Raw genomic sequence first — 15,254 nt, forward strand, 5'->3', positions numbered from 1 at the left:
AGCATTTGGCAGTAGCAGCAGCAGAGTATGTGCATTCCCAGGGGAGTGAGAGCAACAACAGGTGGTGCTCGGTTGCAGTGCCCTCCTCTGTGCCAACCTCTGAGGTGCTGCCTGTTCAGAGACCCCTAGTGGTGGCAGGCTATGCACATCTCTGGAGTCTGAGATGACTGTGGTGGTTTGCCCTTACCACCTGTAGACCATACAAGAGGTGCCCTGTCATATTTAGCCCATGCAGGAGGCACCACCACCCACAGCCCATGCAAGAATGCTGCCCATATACCCTGCCCTCCAAGAATGTGCAGAGAAAGACATTCCTATGGTGGTCTTCCCCTGCTCCTCTTGCCCTCCCCAGTAGTGGCTCCTTGCTTCTCTTGCATGCCCAGAACACCTCCCAAGTTCCCTTGGCTATGATGCTCTGCTCCCCAACCTGAGGCACATAGCTTCCTAGCCCTGCAGGCTGTCTCCACACAGCCAACCCTGAAACTGAAACTGACCTCTGGAGCCTGAGTCACAGCACCCAGCCCCCTTCCAATCACCTCCTGTCCTAGGAGTGGTACCCATTGTCTGTGCAACTCTAACTCTGTTTTACCCTCCTCAGTCCAGCTGCTGCACTTTCCTCTTATGCTATGAGGTCTCTCCATCTCAGATGATCTCCCTGTCAGTGAGGTAGCTTCCCAGGGATGTGGGTTCCTTTCCTCTTTCACAGCTCCCTCTAAGGAGTGCTTGTCCCATCCTGATTCCTTTTCTCATCTTTCTTTCTCTTTTTCCCCCTTTTGTTCTACCCAGTTATGTAGAGGATTTCTTGCCCTTTGGAGGTTTAAGGTCTTCTGCCAGAATTCAGGAGATGTTCTTTGTGAATTGTTTTATATATAGGTGGGGTGTTTTGTTTTTTTGGTTGTCGTGTTTGTGGGAGAAGGTGAGTGCCATGTCTTGCTCCTCCACCATCTTGATCCTGCCTCACCATTACTTCTTAATAAGATACAGCCTACACTAAAAACCACACTTATTATTTTACTAAACTATATTTTTTTTTCTATCACATATTCTTTGTGTAAATTTCCAGAGGCCTCAGAACTCCACTCCACCAAGGAAGTCAATTATAATATTTGCATACACATAAAACACCTCCATCTCTACTGACCCAAACACCACCCTTTTTTCTTTTTTTTAAAAAAAACCACAAGTTTAAATTAAACCTATTTACCCTGGAGAATTTTTTAAATACTTTTTCACAAAAATAAGTGATTACTGAATCTAAGAAGCTCCAGAGAGGCTCTTATTTTGATCTCAAAATTTTCATGTTTCTAATTGTAGCCTTTTCTTTTAGAATAATCCCTTTAATGTTTCTTGTAAAGCCTGGTTTAGTGGTACTAACTCTTTTAGCTTTTGCTTATTGGTAAAGCTTTTGATCTCTCCATCAAATATGAACAAAAGCCTTGTCAGGTAAAATAATCTTTATTGTAGATTTTCCCCTTTCATCACTTTAAATATATTGTGCCCCTCCCTTCTGGCCTGCAGAGTTTATGCTGAAAAGTCATGGTACCCTTTCCTTATATGTAACATATTCCTTTCTCTTGCTGCTTTTAATATTCTATCTTTCTTTTTTTTTTTTTTTTTTTTTTTTTTTTTTTTTTTTTTGGTCTTTTTAGGCCTGCACCCACAGCATATTGAAATTCCAAGGCTAAGGGTCAAATTGGAGCTATAGCTGCTAGCCTACACCACAGCCACAGCAACATGGGATTTGAACCAAGTCTGTGACCTACACCACAGCTCATGGCAATGCTGGATCCCTGACTGACTAAGCGAGGGATACTAGTCAGATTTATTTCTGCTGAGCCACAAAAGGAAATCCTCTCTTTATCTTTAATTTTTGTCATTTTGATTACAATTTGGTGATGTCCTTTTTGGGTTGATCTTGTTTGGAATTTTCTGTGAGTCCTGGACCTGGATATCTGTTCCTTTTCCCAGGTTAGGGAAGTTTTAAGTTACTGTGTCTCCAAATATGTTCTCTGCCCCTTTCTCTCTCTCTTCTCCCACCAGGATTCCTTTAATGGGAATGTTCATAAGCTAGATATTGTCTCAGAGGTCTCTTAAATTGTCCTCAATTTTCAGAATTCTTTCTTTTTTTCTGTTCAGCTTGATTTATTTCCAACACTCTGTCTTCTAGTTCACTAATCCATTCCTCTGTGTCATCTAATATACTGTTGATCTTTCCTAGTGTATTTTTTGTTTCAATTATTGTGTTCTTCATCTCTGTTTGATTCTTCTTTATGTTTTCTAACTATTTGTTTAAAACGTCTACCTTCTTACTCTGTTAATTTATTCTTCCCCATGTTCTTTGAGCATCTTTATGATCATTACTTTAAACTTTTTATCAGGTAGATTGCTTATCTTTATTTTCTAGTTCTTCTTCTTTTTTCCCCTCATTTGGAACAATATTTTTCTGTCACCTCTTTTTGCCTAATTTGCTATTTTTATTTCTATGTATTTGGTAGGTTGGTTACATTTCCTGATCTCAAAAAAAAGTGGCTTTATGCAGGAAACAGCCTAAGAACATAGAAGAGCACTCCTTTTGGGTTACTGCAGATATGTGTCCTAGGGTTACCCTCTATTCAGCCTTCATGAGTCCTTTTGTTGTGGCAGGGTGATTACTGTGAGTGCACTAGTAGGTATAGCCAGTAAAATGGACAATTTGGAAGAAATGCATAAATTTATAGAACCTTACAATCTTTAAGACTGAAACAGGAAGGAATAGGAACTATGAACAGGCCAACTACCAGTAATGAAATTAAATCAGTAAAAACAAACAAAAAAAGCCATAAAAACAAAACAAAACAAAACAAAAACACCAAAAACCTCCAAACAAAAAATGTCTAGGATCAGACAGTTTCACAGGTGAATTCTACCAAACTTTTAAAAAATTGAAGAGAAAATCATGCTTCCAAGGTCATTCTACAAGGTCATCATCAACCTAATACAAAACACACACACAAAAGAAAATTACGGGAACATATCATCAGTGAATATAGATGCAAAAATCCTCAAGAAAATATTAGAAAATCTAATTAAATAATATGTTAAGGGAATCATACCATGATCAAATTGGATCTATCCCAGAGATGCAAGGACTGTTCCTCATCCACAAACCAATCAATGAGATACACATTAACAAACTGAAGAATAAAAACCACTTGATCATCTTAACGGATGCAGAAAAAGATTCTGACAAAAATCAATATCCACTTATGATAAAAACTCTCAACAAAGTGGACATAGAGTGGATACAGATGTTATCAACATGATAAAACTGGAAGAAAAAGGTATTTATACTGTCATAATAAAGTAACCACTAAATATAAATTAACAAAAGTTGTGATATACCTATTTTAGAAGGATGAAAGAGAGGTCAGGAATACATGTATATTGTAGGAGAGAGATAAGAAACTAAATTCTTACCTTCCATAGTAAGAAGTCAAACCAAACATCTAAACATACAAAATACTATGTTTTAGAGAATGTTGGGGTTAAATTCCAGAATTAGAAGAAAACTGTCCCTGAAACTCATAATTAGGGAAAAGTGGATGAGAGAACCAAGTACTTTTTTATTATAAGCCTTGCAAAACTATTGAAGATTTTAGGCTCAATACGTAAATAACTATGATACAAATACAAATTTAATTTTAAATGCAAACAGATATATTTATTCCCTCAACATTTATTAAGACACCAGTATATGAAACAACAACATACTTGAGAGAAAAGCAGTATGTTGTGCTGGAAATGCAGATAACATATCCTGGGTCATCCTTCTTTGCCCCTTAATAACTATTTGACCTTGGTTTCTTAATCTAATCATGTATATGCTTCACTTTCTTTATCAGAAAAAAGAATAGGAGGGTTAAGAATGATCATATAAGTTATGTCAAGTTACAAAAATAATAGTAAGCTAGTAAGAAGATACAGAATCCTAACAACTTCATTATAATGTGATCTTTATTACTCTGAAATTGTATACCCAGTGAAGTCAGGATAAAGAGAAGGATCTGGACTAGTTACATTTCCAAGTTCCCTTCCAACTCTCAAAGTCTATGAATATATTGTGTGGCTATACCCGAGTAAATGTAAAAACTAGTTGCTTCAGACAACTTACTGATTTAGAAAGTTCACAACTGTATTTTAGTAATTCTCTTCTAATCCTTTCTTTAAAAAAAATTATGTACGTAACTTAAAGAAAGACTGACATGGAGAACCGTCCATAAGAACTTTACTAAGAGTTAGAGTAAATAAGTGTCCTAAAACTACATATGGAAGAGATTAATAAGTATGAGAATTACCTCATGAACATTTAGAAATTAACCTGGATTCTTAAATATTTAAAAACTATAAGATGAGAAATGTCAGGGGGAAAGAAATTTTCCTTCTATGTTCTTCTGGCTGGTCTAAGAATTAAATGATCCTGAAACCGATTAACAGGAGAATATCAAACAAAAGTTAAATAACAGGTACGCATGCAAGAGACCAGGAAAACTGAGTAACTTGCCAAAATAGAAGAAACTCTCACCTTTGATACCATTTTCAGCTAAGGACAAAGGAGGCTGTTGGGAGTTGTGGTTTGGGACTTCAAAGAGGAGGAAGGCAATTAACATAAACATGGAAAAGCAAATGTTTGGTAAGCAAATGTTTGCTGGGCCATGCAGAGACAATTGACCCTGATTCTCCAGACCCTGCAGTTTAGCCCATATTTTTGCAGGTATTCCTAGTGGTTCCAGGGACAGACCCACTTTTTAAATTCTTTTAGGTAGCTAGGAGGAAGGTCAAAATTTCTTCTTCAATCTTTTGGGCCTTCATTGTTTTCAGCTTGAAATAACACATATGCCAGAGAGACATTTTGGGGTGCCAAATTTTGCTCTCCTACCAAAGAACAGTTGAAAAAATTATGGATGTCCTAACTGAAAAGGAATCTAAATAAAGCCAATTTCAAATATCTGTAATGGTAGTCAGATGAGATGAAATAAACATATTCTGCAAGTGTTAGGGCACCAAACCGAGAACAGTGGAGATGGGGTAGGGAGGAAGTACAGGAGAGAGAATTTGGCTCATTATAAGAAAAATATAGCAATAGGAAATTGGCTTCCCCCTGAAGAAATGAGAACCACTGTGCTGGAAGTGTTCAAAGGAAGCTCCCCCCCAAAAAAAAATTAAATATTGTAGTGGAAATTCTTGCTTAGACGTAAGGTTTCATACTAAGTGAACTCCAAATGTCCATCCTTCTCTAGGATTCATTTATTTTATAGATCACAAAGCATAGCCAAAATTCAAAGGAGAAAGAGAATTCCACCAAGTGATCAACTCAACAAAAAGAAAACAGTCATACCGAACAATCAGGTGTAAAATAAAAATGATCATACCAGTTATAGTCACACTCTTAGGGAATAAAAGGAGAAAGGAATCAAACAAGCAACATATCAGCACATACCTAAATGGTTTACATCTAATTGCTTCAGGACCATTCCAGTGGAGCCATATTGAATTGTGATGGAGCCAGGTTGTCTTCTTCTTACCCTGAGAGAAAAAGTAAAGAACAGAGATGTTACCTAAAAATATTAGACTGGAATGCTAAAGATAGTAAACTGTAAAGAGATGAGCCACCTACGAATCAATAACAGCATTTTAGTTAGGACCTCAAGGGTGTTTGTTGGTCTTATTGAGTGGCTGGTTCCATTCTCTTTAACCTGTGACAGCTGATGGAGACTGGACCCTGGAGCAGAATTACTATCCAATTCATCAGTGATGCTTATTGAGTAGTTAGAAGTGAATGAGACTCTGACAAGTCTTCTCAATGTTAAACTACTCAGATGAAGGAATCTAATAAACATATTCTTTTTATAATTCTGAAATTTTTTCCTGAGCAACTCTTTATGACACCTAGCCATAGAAGTCATGCACAAAGACAGGGGAACACTGGATTGGAAATTACTCTATAGCCCTAAAAAATGTCATTACATTTGGCCAACAAATTTTAAGATCAAGAAGAGAGAATTTCTAACACCTACTCTACCTATTTATGAAGGAGGGCGTCTATACATGGGTAAAGTAGTTTTAACAGAATACTTGTAAAAAAATCATTTAAAAATTGACTTAAGATAGTAAAACTGAATGGTGAATCATAATAGTGAAAGAAATGTTGAAGTAAGAACAACCTTTCATCTACTGTTAAAGAAAGCAATGGTAACATTAACATGAAATACATCATAGTTAATAGCAGCGCACTTGGGGATGAAAGCTGGATGAGACATCAGACCACAGTTGTTAATGAGACGTGCATGGTATATCTGAACTCATGTTTAAAATTGATGGTGGCTTCGAATGCTGTTAATGCAGCCAAAGTCTTTTGCTTTCCTACCTTCCACAGCATTTTAGCATCTTGATCACCTCCTGGCAGAAGGATCCTATCAGAAATTTATTTACTACCTGCCTAATATTCAGTTATGGAGAAACATGGCAGAAGCAACATAGTTGCTAAGCAATAAGCAGCATGTTCAAGTAGAAATAAGGTTATTTTAAACTGGAACAAAAGAAATAAAGTAAAAAGATATCTGAATTACAAGATTTTTTCATAATATCCAGGAATCTGGTTATAAACAGCTTCAGCATTTTACAAATAAAAGCTACTTTTAATATAGTTCAGTCCTTGTTCTTTTGTTACAGGCTAATTTCTTTATTTCATGAGAGAACACGAACCCATCATTATAGAAAACCATGGAAACCAAATCCTTAATAATTATAGTGTGAATATGCACGCAGGTCTCTCAAAGATGCCAAGCAGTATTTGTGTTGGTTTGCTCAATGATCACAAACAGGAAGGGACACCTGCCAAACTCATGTTTCAAAGTTGACATCACATGTTTCAAGTTGAAAGCACATATAATCTGTAGAAAACTATACAAATTCAATAGTTCTCACAAAGAAAAAAATGTTTTTATATTGTTCAGGGAATCCTATTTCTGAAACTAGTGCTAGATTTTTCCCCCAGTTATTTTCTTGCTTTGTGGTTTATCCTTGTCTCAAAAATAAAACCCAAAGAAGATGAAGCAGGTTGTGTTCATGAATGACATTTACCTTACAGTAAAATGCTCATTTCACAAAGATGGCAAATAGCATCCACAGCATTAGTCAATATGCAAAGTAATTCAAACATTTTTGAGGTTGAAGTCAAAAAGATTCAGTTTGGGGGTACAAATGAAACAGTGAACTCTAATTCTATACAAAGACAAACTGCATCCTAATAGGAACATATCCTGTGACATAATATGTTGTATATATAATCTGCACTATTGTGTACATAGTCAAACCACTCTCATTTGTTCATTTATATACACGAATTGTTTATTGTTCTATCCACTATCATATAAAATACAGATGAGATGCACTGAACATTGCTCTAACTTTGTGACTAAGTGGGAAAGTTTACAATCCTAAACCATGGAGGGAAGCTCTGTGAGAGGGGAGAGATTTAGGACATGGAAGAATTTGTATTCAGAGGCAGTGGGGGAAAGTTTATTATTTTTGTTTTCTAACCATGTCTGCAAAGGACATGTAAAACAAAGACTTGTGCACTTTTCTACAACCCAGTAAAGAAACCAAGAGTCACAGCAGAAAGTTAGATTCTTACAAAATCAGAACAATGTACTTTGCCAAAGATGAAATCCACAGTCTTTAAGGTTGGAAATAATCAGAAATAATTATCTTTATTTACAGAAAGCTATATTTTATTTATATTTAAACAATTATGTTCATTCTGATTGCTGCTCACAAAAAGGGTGTGAACTAGAGACTGCATACTAGAAAGAAAAGCAGTGAGGCAGAGTACGGAAGATGGGAAGTGAAGCTGAGTCATAGGATAGGTGAAAAAGTGGGAATTTTGCTCTCCTTTGTGTCAGTACAACTTTCCTAGAAATGGAAATTTCCTACTTTATGAGCCATGTTTGCTCAGGAATTCACAAGAACGTCTATTGTGAATAATGCGAATAATGCTTTATTTTTCATCCCCTCCCAAAGGAAAGCATTATCTAAGCAATCTAACAACATCAGATGTTTGCACACAAGAAAGACTCCAGTCACTCCTGGTCCAACCTCAGTCCCCCCATCAGCTCACTCTTTCAGACTCGTTGTGGATTGGCCTCAGTCCTGTTCTTCAATATCCTCTCTTCTCATTTGAATAGTCTCTATGGACAGTGTTATTCATCTCCATGGATCCCAATGGCACCCACGCAGAAATACTGGCAACCCCCATATCTACATCTGCTTCTCAAGTCTCTTCTGAGTTCCAGCCTAGTATACACAACTGTCTACTAAACATCTTTACCTGAGAATGCAACTCAAATACATCAAGCCAAATAAATATACAACTAAAATCATCTATTTTCCTCCCAAGTCAGCCCCTTCTTCAGGGTTTTCTATCCCAAATGGTGGTACCACCATCCACCAAATCACCTGTGAGTGCCTCCCTATCTCTCAAATGAAGTTAGAAACAAAAATACATAGTAGACACTGTTCTAAAGATTTTCCACACATTAACATCTTTTTTAAAATTGAGATATAATTAACATACATTTCATTAGTTTCAGGTGTACAAGAGAACTATTTGACATTTGTATGTATCATTGAGTTAAATCTAAATAACATTCATTACCGTATGTCATAGCTACAACTTTTTTTCCTGTAATAAAAATCTTTAAGATCTTAGCAATTTTCAATATACAATACAGTTTTATTAACTAAAGCCCCCATAGTATACATTGCATACCCATGACTTACTTACTTTATAGCTGAGAATTGTACCTTTTAACCTGCTGCAATCATTTTGCCCACCATCCACCTTCAAAGTCCCCAGGCCTTCACCCTGCCCACATCTGGCAAGCACCTATCTGTTCTCTGTAACTATGAACTTGTTCTGTTTGTTTTTGGTTTGCTTTGTTGTTATTGACATTCCACATGTAAATAACTGTGGAACGTAAAATGTAAAATCTACTGTGTTTCTGTCTGATTTATTACAATTAGCATAATGCCTTCGAGGTCTATTCATGCTGTCACAAATCACAAGATTTTCTTCTTTCAGTGGTTGAATAATGTTCTATACGCACACACAAATACACATACACACTAACATTAATCTACACAGCAACCCAGAGAGGTAGATTCTGCTATTACCCCCATTTGATGGATTAGAAAACTGAATCACAGAGAAGTTGAACAACTTGCCCAAAGTCACATAACCAATATGTAAGAGAACTGGATTTTGAGCCTACCCTGTGTGACACTATCATATCATACTGCCCCTTTATAAAGCTCGCCAGTTCTACCTCTTAAGTATCTCTAGATTCCTTCCTCCATGCCGTCATCATCACTGTTACATCTTATTAGACATATGTCATTTAGGCTACAAGGAATATCCTAACTGGCTCCCTTGCCTCAACCTTGACCTCAAACTCATCTTTTTCAATCCATTTTTCTAAAACGGGCATCTAAAAGCATTATTCCCCTGCTTTAAAACCACCAATGAGTTCCCTTAACCTGTAATAGTGTTTCTCAACATTTTTGAGTAGAATTAGGCTCACTGGAAGTTAGATTCCTAATTTACTAAATTATGCCTGGTGCTCTACTCCAGACCTATGTTTTCACTTCAATACCTTTTCTTGCGCTCTTTCATTTACATAGAAAGCCATTCTCCCACCTTCACTTGGCTAGTTCCCTAATGGCTAGTTTAGGAGGACCAAACAGGAAAGTCTTCCCAGAATTTACAGGCTGTATCAGGGCCACTCCTCTGCTATCCCAAATACTTCCATAGGTATGTCTGAGAACTGCTCTGCTTGACCATCGCAGTAACTAAGAAAACAGACTCTAGCACCAGGCACTCTGTGTTTGACTCCTGGTTCTGTCATCTACCAGCTTGATGACATCAGGCACTTACAAACTCAGTCAATGTTATTACTGTCCTCATCCAACCATACCAGATTCATCTCTCAACTTGTCTATCTTCCTTGCAAGACTGAACCAAAATGCAAAGACATCGTCTACATCTTGCATCTCTATCTTTTAGCACAATGCCTACCCTCCATGAGAGATGTTCAAATAATATTAAACTAAACTAAAAATAAAACAGAGATCTACTTTACACTGAGAATAATAAATACGCTTGATTTTGTACAGGAAGTGATTGAAGTAATTTCTAAAAGGACTTAAATAGATCTATGAATATAAGCCATAAAAGACAGCAAAAAGATAATGGGATTGGCCTCACTTTTACCTGTGTCACTGGGGGAGGCATATGAAACTCTCTTGCTCAGCTGACAACAGAACATAATATATCTTAGTACAGCAGTTCTATGTGGCATGTTTGATGGGCTACTAATACCCAGAAAGAAGCAATCACGCTCTAGGATTAATTTAAGACTGGGCACAGAACGATTTGGTATTTCCTTTGGAAAAGAACAGGTTATCTTAACTTCCACTTTGTATTTTGTGTCATACTATTGTTCTGAAACAGGGGACACAGCAACCTTCATTCAGAGCTATTTTTCTCCTAAGTAGCATCTTTTTTGGTAATGACCTTTCAAATGGATTTGGTTGTGTGTTAATGCTAACAAACTAAGCAGACATTTAGCTTTCATCTTAATCATTTTGAAACCAGGGATCCAGAAATACCAACACATTGCAATAAATTACACTTCCCCTATTACCATGCTAGTTTAACATACTTGGTTTAATTAGGCTTCAGAGAAAATGTTTGCAAGTTATTTATCTAAAGTTTTTTCTCACAAGTTCTGATAATTATTTAAATTTTTAATCAAGTAAATATTTGTTTAAATTTGATACAAACATTCTGGATCCAGGTCTGAAAAATAATATAACCATTCTTAGTCCCAAGATCTAAAAACCATTAGACCTGAAAAGATTCTGTCAGCATGTCTAATAAAATTTAATAGGCTCTTTCTCTCTCTTACTTTAAGCACTATAGTTTGATTTATTTTTTATTTTGTTGTGGAGGAAGGCTACTGGCTAAGTTTGAAAATGTTCTGTTTTTGCCTAATGTAACTGTCCAGAGACCACCAGAACACTGCCACCAAGCAGCCCTTTGGCTATTGGAAGAAATAGGAAGCAAAGGGTCATCCTCACAGTGCCATCACCAAGGATGAATCCCCCCTAACCCTGTTCTAACTCAGTGCTGTGTAGCTCCCCAAAATTAGATTATATGGAAATAAACTGGCCAGCTCAGCTTAAACCATGACCTCTCCTTTAACCAGGGAGCAATCTGGTGTTTTAGGGTGTGTGTGTATGTGTTGTGTGTTTATCACACCACCCATGCCCTAGATGCATGACTAAAGCCAGACCAACGAGATACAGGTCCAAAACTGCTCCAGGAACTTGTAGAAAAGAGTTCTTCTCTTTCCACTGGAACCGCTAAGCTGACAGGATATAAACCTCAAGCTACAGGTGGTCATTTTGCCACTTGGTAATCTGCTGGGAAAACCCTTTTCCTGAAAATGAAGACAAAACAAAGGAGCCAATAGAGAGAAAACTTCTGTTGTGAAAGTTTGATTTGGATCTATGTTTTCTCCCAAATAAAATATCATTATTTTAGGACATAAGTACTTGGTCTCTCCTGGAAGAGCCAAGGTTTTCCTGGGGGGAAAAAAACAAAAACAAAAAAAAAACTCCAATGTCTCTGAAGCATTTTCACAGGTAGGATGTCACTCCAAGATCCTTCTCCATACAAACTATTATAAGAAGTTGTTACTAGCTAACATCTCAATCAGAAGAACATCAGTGAGGCCTCTCAGCCTAAAGTAGAACCTAAAATAAAGGGTCTCCTTTAATAGCCTGCTTCCTGATGAATCGTTCACAGTAATGGCTCTAAAATGTATCCTGGCACCAAGTAAGTAATAGTAGGTACCTATCTGACTTAAGATAACATTTATTGCAAGAAATGAAGATTCAGAAAGGATTCTAAATTACAGCAACTAAGTTAGGAGAGAGACATTTGGGGGGTTGAACTGAGGTGGAGGAGAGAGGAGGTGGGCTTCCCAAAAAAAAAAAAAAATTACACCATGAAGGTCATCCACTAGGAAGTTCATATATCTCCAAAGAAATGGCCTACCAGTTAATACCCCAGAAATATAGATTCTAAAATTGCATGTCGTCCTAAATGACACAAGTTTTAAGGAAAAAAGAGAAGACAAGCAGTAAGTGATTAAGCCTTGACAAATGAAATAACCTATAATGAGCTCCTTTAAAAATATGAGTAACTAAGGCAGAAAAGCAACTTGGTGCAACACATAGAGGGCATTCATTAGGGGGGGACTGTAAATCATTCTTTCCTGATCCTGACACCTCATAATCTCAGCATGAGACTAGTGAAGTAAGATATCAATGCTAGAATTTTTTGAACACACAGCTCCATCAACAAAGATGATTGTGTTTAAAACTGTATCTGTGGTGTGTTGATGACTGGTCATGAAAGCCGAGGGCAGAAGAGGTTCTGAGACTGAGGATGAAGCACTGCCATCTCCCTGGTGGTGTTTGGTGCCTTTGGTGGCAGCAGAGAGCAGAGGAGGAAGACATGGCCATGAAAGGGCTGAGTGTGACACTAGAAACCAGTGGGTCTGGTCGCCAGCCTGTCTACCTCCCTTCTCCCTTTCGGTCAGAACTCTGTCTTCTTTACCCTTGTTTTCATTTCTCTAGCACCCCTTTTTCCTCCTCTCTTCTCCTAACCTACCTTAAAAGGATGTAAATGATGTTCACATAACCAAGATGGCAGAAGTAGTACAGAGAAGAACCAGAGTTCAAATGTGGACTGATTCCAAAGCCTCTGCTCTTTCCACAAAATCCAAGCCTATGTTACAAACTTTGAAAAAGATATAGTGAAATATTACGCAGTCATTACAACTGATGGTGTCCATCTCATATCAAAACTGGGAAAAGTCAGATTATATATCTATGTAAGTCTATGTATAATTTCATTTTTAAATATAATCTTATATTTGTATTACATGGATAGAAAAGTCTTGGAAGGAAATACACTATTTAACAGTAATTATCTCTGAGAAACTGAATTGTGATTTTTATTGTCTCTATTATACAATTCTATGTATGCTAATAATTTTTACTATAAACATTTCTTAATCTATAATTTGTGTGTGTGTGTGTCTTTTTTGCCTTTTTGTAGGGCCACTTCCTATGGCATATGGAGGTTCCCAGGCTAGGGGTCTAATCAGAGCTGCAGCTGCCGGCCTACGCCAGAGCCACAGCAAAGCAGAATCTGAGCCACGTCTGCGATCTACACCCACCGCCCATGGGCAATGCCGGATCCTTAACCCACTGAGAGAGGCCAGGGATTGAACCCGAAATCTCATGGTTCCTAGTCAGATTAATTAACCACTGTGCCATGACGGGAACTCCTTAATCTATAATTTTAAAGAAAGATAGTTTATTCAGTCATCCAACAAATTTTTAATGAGTACCTACCAGGCACTATTTGAGGCATAGGGCCTGCAGAATTGTCACATAAAGGATGTCCTTGACATCTTGAGACTTGACTTTTTACTTTACTTCTATTTGACTTTGGTGAGAGAGTAAAAAGCAAATGGTAAATATATAAGATAAATACATAATATCCAGGTGATAATAAATTGTTTAGAGATGTTATAAAATCTATGGCTCACGATTCGTTCAAGTGTACAGATTCTTTTTGTAAAACTAGTCTGCCAAAATCCTAAAAAGTAATTCAAATGTTTTAAATCCATCCATTAATCATTATAGAACTCTTTTTCTATATATCTTAGATATTAACTGAGGGTCTTGAAAGTAAAGGTAAATAAAACAATTATTGGCCTGAAGGAGGTAGAAATAGCAAATTGTGTAAGTGGGAAAATTGATAGTCTTCCGTAAATATTATGGAGATGAAAAATCATTCATCTTTGGAAGAAAAGATGCATTCATGGAATCCACAAATACTGTATTGTTGTTTTCTCCCTCACTCAAAAGCACTGAGTAGTAATATGATTGACAAGACACAAAGATTACAAGCATGTGACAAAAACTACAGACTGTATATATGCCTCTTTATCAATTTTGTTTCTTAAATTTCTAATGACTCTAAAAATACTTTTTTTACAATCATAGAGTAGCATGCTTTAAATGCTCAGAGTGGAAATTTCGAGCATTAGAGAAACATTTCTAAAAGCAAAAACAAAATTAGACATGATTTTACCAATCAGAAGCAACCAATCTTAATACTTAATTTTTTTTTCTTCTAGGCAAATGGACAGTACAAATACTTTTGTTTGAGACATATGACTTGATTGTATGAAGTAGAATATAGATACACAAGATGGTAATTTTTATGGAAAGATATTTCAATATTTTTCAGAGACTTAAATTGGATCCAGTATGTTGGGGTCACTTTCATTCAATCCATTTTAGTTTTGATAATTCTCAAGCTCAACATTTTGATGAGAAAATTTTATTTCTAGTGATCCCCATTATCACTGTTTTCTAATCTCCTAACTTACTTTTTTCTACCTGTTCCATAACGTAAAAATTTTTACATGATTTAAAGCAAAAGTGAAATGTTAACCAATTTCCAAATGCGTCTATCAAGAAGGCGACCACTGTAACGCTGATAGGTACAGAGTACTGACATGGCTGACAAGATGTAAATGCCTATGGCACTACACATCAAGATGACAAGCAAGTGACAACAACAACAGACTATGTGTTGACCAGCACAGAGGGTGCCAGGAAGCCTCCAGCAACAAAGACAGGATGATCAAGATGAAATTGTTAAAAGCACAGAAGAGAAATGGGCAGCCAAAGATAGCAAGTGACTCACTGAGTATCAGAATCCTCCCAGATTCTTTGCCACAGGATGTAAAGAAAATGATGACTTGGTTTGGGTGTTTTCCTTCTTCCCAGACCTTTGTCCATTCTTACTTCTCTTCTCAATGTTTCCATTCTCCCATATTTGCTCCTGTGGTCTCTAGATGAGCCTTACCAAGTTTCAGACAACCACAAACTCATCTCCCAAAAGAAAAGATGAAAGCAGAGCAGAAATGAATTAAGATGAACAGTTCACAAGACACAGAGTAAAGAAGAAACACAACCACTAGAAATGTTTGATGGAAGATGCAAAGGGCTTATTCTCCCCTCTCTTGTTTCTAGGGAAAAGAAGGTATAAGTTACAGAAGGTACTACCC

At 36.8% G+C, this 15,254-nt stretch overlaps 1 long non-coding RNA gene across 4 annotated transcripts in view; it reads right to left on the minus strand.

Moving 5' to 3' along the window:
* Positions 1 to 15,254, minus strand: part of LOC146406166 (uncharacterized) — a 157,005-nt gene that overhangs the window by 98,425 nt on the left and 43,326 nt on the right. For 3 of the 4 annotated variants that reach the window (XR_014807408.1, XR_014807413.1, XR_014807402.1), the window contains one exon: positions 5,477 to 5,562. This is a non-coding gene — a long non-coding RNA (uncharacterized LOC146406166). Of the gene's footprint in view, positions 1 to 2,117; positions 5,563 to 15,254 lie in introns of those variants that run through there. The other variant, XR_014807406.1, reaches the window with a different exon arrangement.

The sequence above is a fragment of the Sus scrofa genome, chromosome 1 (genome assembly GCF_054392235.1).
Source record: "Sus scrofa isolate SSC_HxYL_T2T_F1_AM1 chromosome 1, Sscrofa_HxYL_maternal_Yorkshire_Landrace_v2.0, whole genome shotgun sequence".
Classification (NCBI taxonomy): Eukaryota; Metazoa; Chordata; class Mammalia; order Artiodactyla; family Suidae; genus Sus; species Sus scrofa.